This window comes from Anser brachyrhynchus (genome assembly GCF_964034855.1).
Source record: "Anser brachyrhynchus genome assembly, chromosome: 10".
NCBI classification, from domain to species: Eukaryota; Metazoa; Chordata; class Aves; order Anseriformes; family Anatidae; genus Anser; species Anser brachyrhynchus.
In genome coordinates this window covers 10402896-10414092 of record NC_137705.1, presented here as the reverse complement: position 1 = coordinate 10414092, position 11197 = coordinate 10402896, and positions in this window count along the sequence as shown.

The following is an 11197-nucleotide window of genomic DNA, read 5'->3' as shown; positions in this document are numbered from 1 at the left end:
TGTCTCATCCTGAAACTGCACATTTGATGTGCTTTTATAATGAACTCATTTACACTGTGACAGATGTTTTTGATATGATAAGAAACGTGGCCCAGGGGCCAGTGGCGCTGTGGAGCCACTCATGTTTCTCACCTGAATTGCAAATGAGGTATCGCTTTCTTATCAGTTAAAAAACATGAGCAACTGCACGTATAAATAATATGCCACCAACTGCCAGCTGTTTGTGCCAATGACATTCTTCTGAAAAGAATAGATCCCCTCATCATCTGTTCTTTCCCGCTTGCAGAAAATCTGGAGCTCTTCTGCAAGTGCAGCAGAAGAGATTTGTCTTTTAGCTTCAGATACAGCAGTGAAAATGTCTCTAAAATAATTCTGTGTTAGCAAAAATAACTTCCATATTTGACACAGGTAATAGCTGATTTTTTTTTTGTGCTTCCTTGTCCTCTTTCTGCATATCTCTAGGCAAGAAAGAGTGCTGCTTTTTGTTTCTTAGGGATTCCTTTTTAAAGAATTCACGGTCTTTCAGTGGTTTCAGGGCTTCCATTCTGAATGCTCTGTTTACAAATACACTTTTTTTTTTAAAAAAAATTAATGTGAAAGATAACACTAAGTCACTTTTGTCTTGGATAAGGTTGGGCTTTTTGCTTCCCTGAATTCAGGGTGAAGTTAAAATGCCCCTGGAATCTCGGACACGGAAGCAAGCAGGTCTGCTTGCTCAGTGATCTTTATTAGTAAGTTTTGCAGTGAACAGAACTTAAAAATACTGCAAGGTGAAATTGTTTGGGTAATTGATCAGCTTGATGTTTTATTTGAGTAAAGTTGAAAAACGCTTTTCAGCGTTTTGCCAGCTACAGGCAGAGATGTATTTCTGTTGCAAATGACCTTCTGGGAGAGCTTGACTGCAGGGACATGATTCATTGGCAGCCTGCTGGTGACAGGCATGTTCCTATTGTTCTAAAACTCTGGTTTCACATTTCTCCTGTTAGATAAGCTGCAACCATTAACTACACAGTGAGCTACAAATAAAGTGTGATGTAAGAATTAAGCTTATTATCTGATTGGCAGCATGGGGCCACTCTTCCAGGTTAAGGGTTTGAGCAGATTTTTTTAACAAAACGATGCCTTTTCTTACAATTTGGAAAGCATTGTCCTCCCAAAAGATAAAATATGCTTTTGGAAGCTGCAGTGTATATATATAGTGTGAGCTATAAATAGTCTGGAGCTAGTTCTGCACAGTACCATGTGCAGAAATATTAAGGACAGATTCTGATCTTCAGGGCTACGCAGGAGGCTACTGAGAAACACCGTGTTAACGCTGTGGCTTTTGAATTTAATTTGGTGTTCAGATTCATATCAAGATCAAAATCTGGTCAGGGATTTTAAGTGTGTTTTGAGGAACAAAGGAGTTTGGTGGCCTCTGCTTAAACTTAGTTTTAGCTGGAGATTACATATCAATTTCTAGAGCTATTATTTGGGTCAAATACCAATGCAAATGGATTCACTCTTAAATGAGGGATGGCTTGATTATGATGCTAGCTGAAAAATAGGTCTATCCACTCCCACTGTTCAGCTGCTGTAAATGGATGTATGTAAGGATTTAGAAATGGTTGCTATTCAGATCCTTATGAGGGTAAGATGACTTTCAGCAATTGAATGATTTATGATAATGTTGATATTCACACAGGCTATTCATCTGGCAGGATAAAAGACCACAGTGGCTGATCGGTCTCTTTCCTTGGGCACAGGCTGGTTACAGGCTGATGCTGGAAACAAGCTCGCTGGCGGGAGTGTTATCTTCCCTGCTACAAAGGGGTGAGGGCCCAGAGGAGGGGGAGTGGAAAAATACCTGCTTGTATCGGCCTTGTGTTCTCCCTTCTGCTGTAAAATCATAGTGGGACAAAGCATGGTAGTTCTACTGAGGGTATATGAGGCAGGGTCAATGCCACGGTATTAACCTTACTTAGCAAACTAGTGATAAACATAACAGATCTCGTTTCCACAAGGAATTTTACAACAGCTTCAGGTCATGCATTACAATCTGCTGCCCTCCCTTGTATCCTCACGTTTTGACAGGGAGGTGAAGGGCTGTTTGCACCACTTGTTTGTGCCCCTTAATTTCAGTGCAGTTTGGAGGCCTAATTCTGGTTACCTAAATCCTCCCTAACGTCAGGAGAGTAGGTGCACCTAGGAGAATGAAGCAGGCCACTTGTGCTATAAGGCCTGAGGTGGAGGAGATGATCCAAAGCTCCTGGGCTTTGGTGGTACGTGGCCAGTGGCCCTGCTGAAGCATTTTGGGGTTCAGTTCTGTGCATCTTGCCACACAGGGGGTTGCAAGATTCAGCGGAGTAGCTTATACCTGAAGGCATGCAGTTGACTCCCAAGGATGGTGTTTCCTGTAAGATTCACACCCCTTTTAAAGGGAACAAACACATCAGCCTTTCCAGTCACCTTTCCAGTCACTGCCAGAGCAGGCAGTTTATTTAACAAAGCTCTTAGTCACTGCTGGGGCAGGACTTGACTCCTAATTGCGTTTAGTATCTGATATGCTGTCCCGACAGCTCTCAGGGGCTGTAGAAAGGGGGCAGAAGAGGCAAGAACAACTCATTTTGTACACTCATTACAGCTCATGAAGCACTGTAGAGGCGTCCTGCAAATAGGCAGCACTGAGATGCGTTGTGGTTGGGCCCATCGTTGGCACTGGGAATCAAAGCACGCCTCAGAGTTGCCTTCAAGGTGCTCTAATTCATGCCTGACAAAAAGAAGGGACCTACATGGATCCAAAAATCACTTTGTCCCTCTAAAACTGCAATGCCCCCCTTTCCATCCTTGTCATGCACGTGCAAGCTGGACTGCTGGGAACAGGGTGCTGCCTTTCCACAGGTACACTAACGCTTCCAGACCAGTGGTGTGTTATTGATTTCTGGTAATAAGCACAAGATCTGAAAGCAAACCAGTACAGCTCACTCAAATCCCATGCTGTGAGTTCCTTCCACAGCCACCAGGCATCAGCCAGGGGCAATGAGAGTCCCCGTTGCTCTTTCCTGCAAGGTGGCTGAGCCCATCCAGTCTGTGCCACCCTCTTGGCTTTCACTCTGGCTGTCTGTGCCTGTGGGATGTGGCCTAACCCCTGGCTGTCTCTGTTGCCTCTTCTGCAGAGATGCATTTCTTGAAAGAGTAGGAGCTGATCACATACAATCCCAGCACTTCCTTCCACTTGTAAATGTTTTACGTGGTCAGTGGATTGAAACAAGTTGTTCAGGCTGTTCTGCTCCTTAGCTGTAGCCGTCAAGTCCGAGCTTACAGGTGAGCACCTTTCCCTACTCAGTGGTAGCTCTGGTGCTGACTGTGGAAACATCTCCCCCTGTCTTCAGTTTGTTCCAGGCAGAGAAGGGAGCTTTGGTGACAGACATAGCTCTGTTATTTATCTAGACATGCCTCAGTATTTTCCCAGAGACTTTATGAAATGAATTTCTGAATGATCAGTGGCATAAGCATGTGACTCCAAGTCACTGGACAGCAAACAATTTAAAAAAGCTTCCACTAAAGAAGCAAGTCTGAAAGATTATGTGGTGTTAGAAAGCACTCAATTTAGAGAAGTGCCTAGCTCACGAGTAAATATCATGTCATAAGGCAATATTGCAGCATTCCTCAAGGGTAATGGACAGAAACAGATTCTGCCTTTGTTTGTGACAAATATGGATGATGCTGTGCTGAAAGTAAACATGTTGGGATGCAGGTTCAAATACCCATGCCCTGTTTTCTTTTTTTCCCTGGCTGCTTCACCCCATTATCAGTTGGCTATCTTGATTTATCCTCTTGTACACTTCTACTTTCGGGTTCCCTGGTCTTATTTTGACATTCATGCCTGTCAGCACCTTCACTGAAAATTGTCTCAATTCAGGCATCAGCATCCAAGTTTGCAGGATCATTGTCATTTCCCAGAGGTAGATAAAATGTTTCTATCTTTGAGACTGAAATCTTTGAGACTGAAACTTTGGTGTCTCAAAATTGATCTGCTACAATCATATAACTAAGTTGGTTTTGACAAATGCTGGAATAAGACTTGCTCTCATGTTGATATCTAGTAGCACTTGTTTTCCACCTCTCTGTTTTCTGCTGAGCTGGTTTAGGGCATAATGTGCCACTGAAGGTCAAAAGGTAACAAACTGTGGTAAGTTATTCCTTTTGTATCCTTCCTTTTTTTTTTTTTTTTTAAAGAGTTCATTCCAACCTTTCAATGACTACATGTATTTTTCAGTTTTCACCGGTGGGATCTGGATCCTTTCTCTATGGTGGGTACAAGATCCCATAGGAGACTCCTTGAACTTTGTTAACCATTCTTAATCAGAATTACAGCTTTTCAGTGAATTCTCTTTGATACTTTGCCAGATTCTCTCACCAGCTGTTTCCCTCCCACCACTATACAGCTTATACCACTATACAGCTTATAGTTCATGGGCACAGATTCAGAACAGATATGAGTAAAATGAGCAAAGATGGTTATCTTTCCTGTAATAAATTGAACAGAATAGGTCCCTTTTATGGGACTTAGTGTCATTTTATATACAGTCCTTGGCATTGGGAGCCTTACCAAGAAATGCCAGCTCAATTCTCATTTCTTTGGAAGTGCAGTCAGAGTAGCCAGCAGAATTCACTTTTAGACTTTCTCTTCATTCCTTGCTTTGCTGCTGTTACATGATTGCACGGAAGATTTGTATGGTTTATAATTTTTTTTCCAAAAGCACTCTAATCTTTCCCATGCTGCTAAAATGAAATCCCGAATGTCTTTGGCAAGATGAAATCTACCACCTTCTAAAACTTCCATGTACTGTTTGGTTTCTTTGGACCAGTAGAAAGACCCCAAATATTAGCTGAATTGTCCTGTAAACTTTGAGAGAAGACCCTCTATTCTAAGCTAGGAGAGTCTTTCTCATAACAGTACAGGTTTTCCTTTATGCAGAGCGTTATTCACAAAGGTGCCTGTTTTCTGACCGTGAGGTAGGATTATTATCTGCAGATTCAGGATCTGTCTGATGCTCCATCCTCTCTGGCAAAAAATAAAATTAAAAAAAGATGGAAATTCCATCCCAGCTGAACTAAATCCAAATATATTTAATAAATAATAATAAAAAAGGCAAAGCTAACCACAACCAGACAAATCTCACAAACCTGAAATCTCCTGTCTGTCTGAACCCTCCCTGGCTGAAATTGGATGAGTTTCTGGCAGAGACTTTCCAGAGTAGGCTCAGCTCTGCAGCAGTAATCACACCAGCTTCTTCAGCCTGATTCCTTTGACATCTCCGCTAGTTTTCCATTTCATAAACGCACAGAGGAAGCCAAACCTGACCTTGATGCGCTCTTATAAGCAGCATGTCAACAAAACAAAGGAAGAAAGAGAAAACCATTCCCAATTCAGTAGAGATCTGCAACCCTTCTGTGAAAGTGCTGTGCATTAGCAGAGGAGTGATGGTCTCATGCAAATCACTGCAGGCTCCAACAGGAACTTGCCGCTGTTGTGTTCTGGCTCTCAACAAGTTTAATCCTAACAAAGCAGGAGTTGGTTTTCATCGTTTGCTGACCTTCACTACTAGGCTGTGGGACTCTGCCCTCATATTTGAGGGAAAGAAGCCCTAATGTTGGCTTCAGTGGTTGTCTTTCATGATGAAACATTTTCAACCTAATATCTTTTATTGGCAGCAACTGAAGTCAGATGCTTAAATCTCATATGGAGGCTGAATATTTGCAGGAAGGGGTTCTGTCCAACTGCCTCATGTATTCAGACATGCCTGAGTGACCCCAAACATATTTCTCCTCTGTCTTCTCTACTGGTCTTCGGCAACTAGATCCCCCTCAGCTGCATGGATGGTGGTAGGTCCTTTCAGATGCTCATATTAACTGGTCCCCATTGGACGTGAGAGTTATTTTGTGTTTTTTCAAGGCAGGTATGAAGGCTAGCTGCTCCCAGGTGCTGTCGGTACTCTAGCTCCCACTTTACATTCCTCACATTCCATCCTGGTGTGTCTAGGCAGATATCTCTTGGCTGTTTAAATTGAAAAATAGTAACATTGAAGTAAATACACTGGGGTCAAACAGAAAGTCAAGCAACTGCTTTGAGCTTAGACTAAGAGAACCAAGTGAGAGATTCTACGGACAGCAAAGCAAAGGAACTAGCCTTTAATGCAGTAGTGCAGGAGCAGAATGAGCCCTACAGGGAGACAAATAGACTGAGCACAGACATGATGTGAAAATATGAGAAACAGCTAGTTGAAAAGTTCCCAATAATTTTAACCTTGAGGAATTCCGAAGCAGGATTAGCTGTAGTACATCCAAACTGCAAATGCTCTGAAAGCTTAGCATTTTTGGTAGTGTTTTAAAAATCCTTGTCTGCTTTGCCATTGTGTTTTCCCACCCTTTTACCAGTGAGCAAAGATGACAGAGCAGAGCTAGAAATCTGAACATTAAATTCTTCACTAACCACACATTCTCCATGACCATAAAGAGAGGCAAACTGATGTGAAGAGAAGAGGCCATTAGAGTTCATCCAATAGCATGCATTTGTGAGGCAGTCAGGAGACACGGTGTATTAAATGAAACCATGTTACTGTATAAGGAAAGATTTGGGTATAGCAACCATTACATCCGAATGGTCATGACATGCAAGTATAGAAAACAAGGATCCTTCCAGACTTCGCAGAGAAGCAAAATCCCTGCTTCATCTAGGCATAGTTGAACTGTGCAGCCAAGTGCATTAATGCCACACCAGGTCAGTTGGGCTATAATTGTCTCTAACCAGAACAGTCAAAAGTTACAGAGTTCACTTTCTGCTGGGTGAGTGACACCCAGAAATTCTTTCCAGACTTACAAACAAGCAAAGAGACAAGTTTGAACCTGAACTTCAGTGTAATCACGCCACTCAGCAGCATAAACAAACATGGCATCGATTGGAAAACTATTCTTCAGGCGTCAGTTTTGACTGATCCAGATGAGAAGTTTCCAAAGTTAGGGTCGTGCCCCGTGGAGTGCTGATGGAAGAGAGGTCACAAGCCCGGAAATGAGGTTGCGAGCTGAAAAGCTTGGGAACCGTTGATCTAGACAGATGAATGGACATGTCAAGGGGGTCCCTTAGAATATCCTTTTTCCTCTCTCCTGCTTCACAGGCAGTGACTGGAGTGAGTTTTAAATCTGACAAGACTGGCCTGGTTATAGCATGCTGCTGTATTTTTAAAAGTAGATCTCTGGAAATGAGTCCAAGATGACCAGGGAGATGGGAGCAAGGGAGGCTCTTGAGGGGAGGATGTGGGACAAAGAAGTGGAGTAGAGGCAGGTCTGTGGGAAACAGAATCTGCCAAGAAAATCAAGATTCAACAGTGTCGAGTAGAAGAGATGGAAGCTTTTTAAGGTTGTAAGAAAGATTGAGAGTCTAACTTGGAAGGTCAAATTCATCTCCCGAGAGGTTTGAGGGACATAGCTTTACTCCTCTGTGAGGAGTCTGGGCTGCTGAACTGTATTCCTTACTGTGAAAACAAACCTGATTTTTGGTGCTATTAATGTTTGGCCAGAATAAGGTACGTACAGCTGATGCATATACAGAAATAAGGTAGTACATCTCTGAGTCTCTGAATGGCCTTCTTTACTGTCCTTGTGTTTCAAAAACTACCAAAGCCAGGCCCCGAATTTATGTATGTTAAAAGAAAACCACTGTTACTGGGAACTTCTGCAGGCTACTTTATAATATTCATAGTATGAAAAAGGTGGAAAATATGAGTAGACCAGATAATTAGCCTTGCTTATACTACTAACTCTGTTTTGTCATTGTTAAACATAAAAAATAAAATAAAATACAGCTTTAGCAGTGTTTGGTAAAAGTCTGTGAACACTGAATATTGGTGATTCTTTGTGCCAGAAGCAGTAAGTGGTTGTTTGTGGTGTAGGTACTCAGCCCAGGGACTCAGAGAACCACCCAGTGAGCATCGGTTTGCTGTCGAAACTCCAGTGTTGGAGTCTCAGCAGTCTGAGTCCTCTTGCAGCCATGCCTCTGGAGGTTTGTGGGAACCTGCTGAACTCTCTCCTGAGCATCACAGAAAACAAACAGAGCACCTGCAAGTCATGTGGGTTTTTATAATACTGAATTAGCGTCAGTAGAAGAGGAGTGTCAGCACCGTGCAATGGATATCTTGAACAATGTCTATAGCACCCTATTTGCTATCCAAGGGCATGGAGGAGGAAAGCAGTAGATTTGGGGCAATTAGGAGGGAGTATAGTGACAGTGCAGGTTCAAGTCAGGGACGTGAAATAGGCCTGGAGGTTAATAAGACAACGCAGGTCATCATCATAAAGCAAATATCAGGTCTGTGTGGTGCAATACCTAGCTGTGGCTACGTGCTAGGAACAATGCAGAGGTAAAGTCAGTAATGTCGTGTGGTATTTATTTAGTAGCATTATGCTGAGAGGAATTAATGGCCAGGGAGGTCTTTGCATCCAACTGCAGCGGGGGAGTTTCCTGGCTGCTGTGTTTCAGGCTCTAGGACGGAGCTGGTGGGTCCCATTCCAGCACTGATCACAGCGCTGTGAGCCAGCGCTGGAGGTACTAGGCCGCAGGGCAAGGCGGAGCCAAGTTGCCCGGTTATCCCAATTCCTGTTACAGGGACTAAAATATTGACCTGGAGCCATAGGTGCTGGAGAGAGAGAAAGCCAGAAGAAGGTATCGTGTCCAAGATCCTGAGAGCAAGCAAAGGCAGGCCTTCTAGAGCCTTAACCCCACCGGTGGGGTGGGCTTAGGGATTTCTGAGCAAGGAAACACTCTGCTGCTGATTGTTTCTAGCAAGATAAAGACTCCGTGAGCCTTTTTGTGAGTAAACGAACTTATGCCAAGCCTGTACCTGTTTTGAACCACTAATCCTGTACAACGTCAAATAGCAGCTAATTGGTCAAGCGAGTGACGCCTAATCTTCAGGCCTCCGTGTCAAGGGCCATGGAAGCTTTGCTCTTGAAGGTACCTCATTTTTCAGGATGCTCCAGACTGAATTTGTAGGTAAGACCCAATTAAGACTTATATATGCATATCTCTCAAGTGCAGGAATAGTTTTACTGAAGCCATAGAGATCATTCATATATAAAGTTACAGGCGTGTTTCAGACATGACCAGATTGGTGCAGAACCAGCCCTTATCTCCTGTTCTGGTGATCCAGTCTGGACTGGTCTCTACAAGTTTCTCTTCAGAGTTTAAACCAAGCCTTTGGTTTGAGAAATGTGAGGTTTTATTTTCATAATTACCTTTAGTTTTGGAGCTGCCCTTGAGGCTATTTGGAATCCATTGAAACACGTTGAACTCTAAATCGGAGGTTTCTGTATTTCATGTCAAATGCACAAATGCCAAATAAGAGATTTTTTGCCCCAGTTGTGTGGATGTTTAACTTCCAAAGCATAGTGTTTTCTTGTAAGAAGCTCATAACTGGTATTTAATGCTGTACTCAGAATTTATCACTTCAGCTCAGCTGATTTTACATATGAAGGCATATGACTTTAGTTTCCCAAGTATTTCCCCATATACCTTTTCCAGTCTGCAAAATAACTTGTGGGGAAAATTATGCTATCCATAAACATCTCAAGATACGTGGCATCCTCTTTGCAGGGGAAGTTTTCTAGAGGACTGGCAGGAATTTTTGATTCTCATATGCAGTGTAAATATTCCCATTCTTAATTTTTTCTATTACTGCAGATTATAGAGTTCATCTCTGTAGTGCCACCCTTAAAATAAACTGTTCACAGGTTCACATGTCATTTGTCGATAAATAACATAAGGGCTCATTCCTACCTTTCTAATGGAGCTCCTTGATACTGAAGGGAACTTTTCTTTGACAAAATATGTGTTCAGCCTATCCAAAATCTGTAAGTCTTTGGAATAAGTCATTTACGTGAAATGTAATGCTCCCATGTGAAAGCCAGGTACGATAAAAATAAGAGATTAAAAAACATGGGAAAAAGAAAATAAACAGGAGGCTCTTCTTGCTGCAGGCTATTAGGGAGTATAGCTGTAGAAACAGACAGATGATTTCATCTAATGAAGCACCTTCGGAGTATGTGTTCTACCTGTAAACAGAAGACTTTTTTTTTATTTATTTCAGTATTAACAGGGCGTCTTCTAAGGAGCTGTGACCTTTAATCTCATTATGTATGGATTTGTGTATGTGAATGTGACATATGCATTTGTTACCAAGGTACTATTTGAAGCAAACATCCTAGGGCCTTCCAAGTTGGCAAGTTGATGCAAATTTCTGAGTCACCTCAGCTGAAAACATTATTTTTTATTTCTACAACATTTTGGGATGCAAAGGGAACATCAGCTATCTTATCTGACTGATGCTATCAGGTGCTTTCCGTTAAATTTCCTAACATATATCCTAGAGACAGCCAGACACACACATAAGTCTGGATATGAATGGCACTGAAATTAAGCAGGATTTATTCTAATTTATCAGAAAGGTGGAGCAGCTCAGCTAACTACAGCGATTGATCTATAGCAGGATAAGGTCTCAACAAGTTCTTTCAGGCTTCAATTAGTTTGCATCGTCTCATTCATTGCATTCCTGATCTCTCTTCCTTCCTCTTCTCTTATGTTGTCATCTATTCTTAGTTTATACAAACACGTACTGCTGCATATAGACTTTTCTGCCACAGCTGGACCAGTGGTGGAACCAGGCAGACTCCTGGCAGATCCAAGCATGGACAGGAATCTCAACACAGAGACCATTTACAAAATGGTCTGGGTGGGGTCTAATATTATAGTTACTCTTGAATTGTTTTTCCCTTATTTCTAATCCTATATAACAGTGACTATTAATTAACAATCTGTTAGCTATTTCTGAGAGTTATTCTGGAACATGGTCTTTAATAATAGGGAATTGAAAAACGGCAGGGGAGTGACTTCCAGCCCTGCATTCCTTCAAAGAATCCTTTAACAATGCACAGTATTTCTCGGTGCTGCACAATATCTATTTCTGAATTCCAGCTGCAGCTAAGGCTTTCTTTTTGTTCCTGGTGGAGTTGCCGGCATTGTTTCATCTAATGGGCGAGTATATTCCAAGAAGAAAAGACCCACAAAAGTGTGTTTAAAGTATTTTCACCTAATCTGAAGCATGATTTTTCAAGATTTTTCAGAGTGCCTGTAGCATAGACAGCTACACTATTAATGACACTT